Here is a 5,085-nt window from a genome sequence, read left to right as displayed (position 1 = left end):
CTCACATCAAGGGGTTAGCTCCTTAAGGTATGGGATGCATGAACCTTAAGGGAGTGAACTTGCCACCTCAAGATTCCTTTCAGAAGCTTCTAGAAATGACTCAAAGTGAGCTTTTAAGAATATACTTGCGCCTTTTTAACTTTTACAGGGGTTCACACCCATAACACAGAGACAGAGCGATCAAGTACGCAGGAGACATGACCATTAGGTGCGGGACCGCAGGTAATGCTAAGAGAAAGTGCGGACCCAGAGTTTTAGAGGCTTTTGAAGACTTTCTCTTATTTTCAAGGCTTGATATGAAGAACTGAGGTTTAAGACTTGTAAAGGAGGAAAGTATGAGTGGTAATGGACTCACACAGATTGCAGAATGTCAAGGTGACAATTTTTAGTGCAACAGATTGCCCCCTAAAGTGCGAAGTCTGTAATAGATGAAAATGAAGTTTTTCATGTATGAAGAGTGAAGTACTTTATCATTTCAAGGATCATCGTGCGAACACCCCAGTCAGAACCTGTAAAAAACATTCAATGCAATATATATATATATATATATATATATATATATGTGAACATATCATCGCTGAAGTAGGCATTCCCATACTCAGATCAAAACTGATTAGAAAACTGACTAAACTGTTCTGATACAGGAATGATTTTGTAATACATCACGAATAGACATATGTAGACACAATATGGGCGCAACCATTTGTTTATGAATATTCCACTGTATAATGAATAACAAAATTCCTCGCAGCCTGGATGGTGGAAACTAGATCCAAGGTCTTGATTTCTGTTTTTCGAACTAGTATGATTCTATCCATGTGAATGAATGTGTCGAAGTCGAACATAGTAGAAACCACTTGATTTCCAGTCAATGATGTGAACTGTTAACAAATGTGAGAGAAACCACCAGTAATGTCAATGGTTCTCAAAGTACTCAGTACAATCCATGAAATGTGAATAAATGAGTTGATGTCGAACATGTCACAGAATCCTTTGATCGAAGGTCAATGATGCAACCTATCATCGAAGGCGAGAAACCTGCCATTAGGGCATGCAGATTCCAAGGTAATGACGATTTCTTGATCATCTTTCTAGATAATGAGCTGAAGTCGATAGAAAGTGATCCGTCGTAGGGAAGCCCACAACACGAAATCATAGATCAAGTTTTGAAGAAATATAGTAGCAAGGACTAATTCATGGATGGTCAAAATGGATGACAGATATTTTGCAGATAAATGGTTTATTTGAACTGACCTCTTGAAAACATAACGACACTGCAGATGGTTTGGTGACAATTGACCCAAAGCTAATACCCAGAAACCCGCTGAAGACTTTCAATATGGTTTGATTAACTGTTAGGCAAAGGATTTCCCAACCCAGCTGAATAAAAAGTGTCGTGTTCAAGAGTGGTTAACTGCATTTCTAAACCACAAAGTGTAACAAAAAAGTTCATTTTTCTCTCTTTTCCCCCACCATTTCTGGCAAGTACCTCTTTATTTTTGGCAAGCCTGAGGAGGATAACATTTGCTTGTTTATAAGCTCACCCTTCAGATGAGTCCAACTTAGTTTAAAATTTGAACCCTAAGAAGGAGTGGTTCGTTCCTGTTTAAAATTGAACAGGTCCTTTACTGTTAAATTTTAACGAGTTCAGTATAGGAAAACTCGGTGTTTTTCAATTTTAGGGAGTCAGAAAAAAAACTTAAGGAAACTCCATGGGTGTCCTTTTTCGTAAATTTGTGTCCCCAAGCCCGAAAAAGTATAAAATAATACTTGAGAGAACCGCTTGACCATTACGATCAAGGAGTTCTTTTCATAATTAGTGGCTCTGATCTGAAAAAGTAAAAAAGTGATCGAAAACATGTCGTTTTATAACCAATATCGAACTTGAAACGACAAAAGTCTGGCGATCTTTTCATATTTATATGGTCAGAAAAGAGCTGTAAGTGGACCGTCTTTTTAATTCCGTTTAACGCGTTCAAAAAGGAAAAAACTCGGCAATCTTTTCATATTTTACGAGTTAGAAAAGAGCTTAAAGAGGACTCCAATGTTTCGTTTTTTCGTAAGTTTCTGAAAGAGCCCGAAAAAGTGATAAAAGTACTCTATGTTGAAAATGATCAATTTTCCCCAAAAAATCCAATATTCTGCACAAAAAACTCAAAACATTACTCATACCTGTTTTAAGATAAATAAAAACGTATCAAAAAGTTACCTTTTTAAAGTGAAAAATAAATAAATAAAAATTCATTTATTCAAAAAATCTTATAAAAAGGGCTTTTGTAAATTCATTTTTACCATTTGATTTCAGAGTGAGAAGTGAGAGCTTTTGGGTAAGAAACTCCCTGTGAAGATTGCGGAAAATCCATCCATTGGAATCGAAAACCGTCAGTTCCAGGTAATCCACATCATCCTTATCTTGCATTTCAACCGTTTACATTTCGTTTTTAGGCTTTAAAATTGATTTTTTAAGGAGAATTTGATTTATAAAAACGCTCGTGGGGGTCCGCAGGTGCAACATGCGGCCCCTGCGGACCTCGACTTTTTTCTACAAAGGAAAAATTCGTGGGTCCGCCCCTGTTGCTCACGACGAGTGCGGACCTACGCACTGTCTGTAACCAGTGGGTGCAGACCCCGCGAAATGGATTTTAAGAATTCAAATTCTTCCATTTCCGCCCAAATTGTTTTGAACTAAATTGTTCTAATACGTCTTTTTTGCAATGTAGGACATACAAAATGTTTATTTGGCGGGAATGCGAGCATGAGGATGTGGATTTTGCCACAATAAATCATCCACCTACATTGAATGCATTGAGAGCATGCAGACTGTTTAAGTTTTGGGCCATACCAGGCATGAGGGCCCAAGTAGACTTTTTGCAATGGCTGGTTGACAGGTGGAACATACAGGACCAGTGTTTCATGATTGGTGGCCACTGGCTCAAAATTGAGCTAGAGTACATATATTTTTTGACTGGTTTGCCCAAGAGAGGCGAACGATTATCTCTTTTCGGGATTAGGCCAGGTGGCCAGTCTGTCGCTAGTCTCCGATTGGAGTTTTGCAATGATCAAACAAATGACAAACGGATTGATATTAAAACTATCGACTCTCATGAACTTAAGGTTATTGCATTCACTATCACCAGACTATGCGAGAATGCAACATTGCACGTAGCTACCAGATCCCATATGCGAATGGCAGTAGATTGTTATCGAGGTACCATCTTCAACTGGTGCGAGGCTGTGTTGATGAATGTAAAAGGCCAAATAACTAGAGAAAAGAATGGACAACTAAAAAACTTTGGATATGGTTTCCTAGTCGTGAGCTTTGGTCTAGAGAGGGTCCCTATGTTGGTCCCACAACAGCTTTTTGTTGAGGCTGGACTTCCTCGAGAGCCTAGGATAATGCGTTGGGTTGCAGTGATGGCCCGTCATCTTGAGGAGGGTTTAGAGGTTGTTCGATTTCCGCCTGAGTATTTTCGTTGGTTGACGAACCAAATTTTTGTGATTCAGGATTTTCCATATGCTGGGATAGATTATCGTGGTGACCCAGACATGATTCTTCCACCAGGAGAGCAGTGGGATGATTCAGGTAAAATCATTTTCAACACTTTCTAAGTTTTAACTAAATTTTTTTTGTTTTTTAAATCGTCCAAAACTGATAATAAAAAGTTTTAAATGCAGATGTGGGTCCACGACGACCAGCCGCTCTCCAGCCTTATGAGAGGAGACACCCAGCTGCAGCAGTACCGGCCCCACAGGACCAATCTACAGAGACCTTGACCGAATTGGAGAATCATCTAGAGCGTTTGACAACAGATATTCCAGAGACTGGCATAGATGATATTCCACTTAGGTTACAACGATATGTGATTGGGGTCTGATTGCAGGGTGGCTCGAGCAATGGTTTTCTTATCGTGATCATCATCAGGGATAGGATGATTGCTTTTGTATACTCACATGACATTTTTTCATTTTTTTACTATCATTTTTTCCGATCATAAGGTGTTTTTCAACCTATGATCGAAGACGATCTATATTTGACACACTTCTATGCTATGATATATCACTATTACTGGCTATCTCGTGTAACATGTTATTGAATGCTTTTAAATTTACTATTTTGATTATTGCAAATGTCTATTTATTATACGAGAAGCGACTACATCTGCTAATGTATTTAAATGTCTTAGAATATGCTGATATTCAATGTAATCAAATTCAAGTTCTAAGAGATGAACTCTCAAAAATAATCTTAATAAAACTGGATTTCTAATGGCATAAACCCTGTTAAGCTGTAATACAACGAGTTTAGAATCTAACCTAACAATCAAACTCCAAATCCCAAATGAGATGGATTCAAATAATAACTCAATCACTGCACTATACTCTACAATGTTATTCATTGTTTGACCGAGGCTTACCCCATGCATAGATACTGACTCATCAGAGGGTGAATAGATAACCCAAGCTGCGGAAGAAATGTTCCGTGTACTACGACAAGCAAAACCAATGTATGTTTGAGGAGACGTCGACATCTGCAATAGCAAGAGTAAAATCAAGATAAGCAGGAATAATGATAAGAGCACTCTCTAAACTAGGCACACATTTCTAATCTAAAACACACTAGCTAGAAAGAAACTAATCTAACAAAAATATTCACACCAAAATTTAAGCATAATATCTCTTTAGATAAAGCCCATTTCTGGGTTTACCCAAAGAGACACCGTCAAAATCTACCAATTCATAGGCCCCTTTTGCCAGCGTTCGCTTAACAATATAAGGACCATGTCACATAGGTACAAATTTTCCAGCCCCTAGCTTATAGTTTGCTTTATCGTATAGTAAAACTAGGTCCCATTCCGAAAAAGTACGAGGTGTAACATTTCGATCGTACTGAGCTTTTATTCGTTTCGCATGAGTTTTGATTGCTAATGCAGCATTGCATCGATTTTCATCTAGCTGAGCTAAATACAAAAAACATTTTACTCTTCAGAAGTGGCTGGGAGTAATTCTATGGCTATTTGCAAAGACGGAATTTCACATTCAATAGGTAACACTGCTTCCAAACCGTAAACCAGTTGAAAAGGAGTG

Source organism: Pinus tabuliformis, chromosome 1_1, assembly GCF_031772625.1.
Source record: "Pinus tabuliformis cultivar Carrire ecotype Pingquan chromosome 1_1, CPIR1, whole genome shotgun sequence".
Classification (NCBI taxonomy): Eukaryota; Viridiplantae; Streptophyta; class Pinopsida; order Pinales; family Pinaceae; genus Pinus; species Pinus tabuliformis.
Note: the sequence above shows the minus strand (reverse complement) of the source record.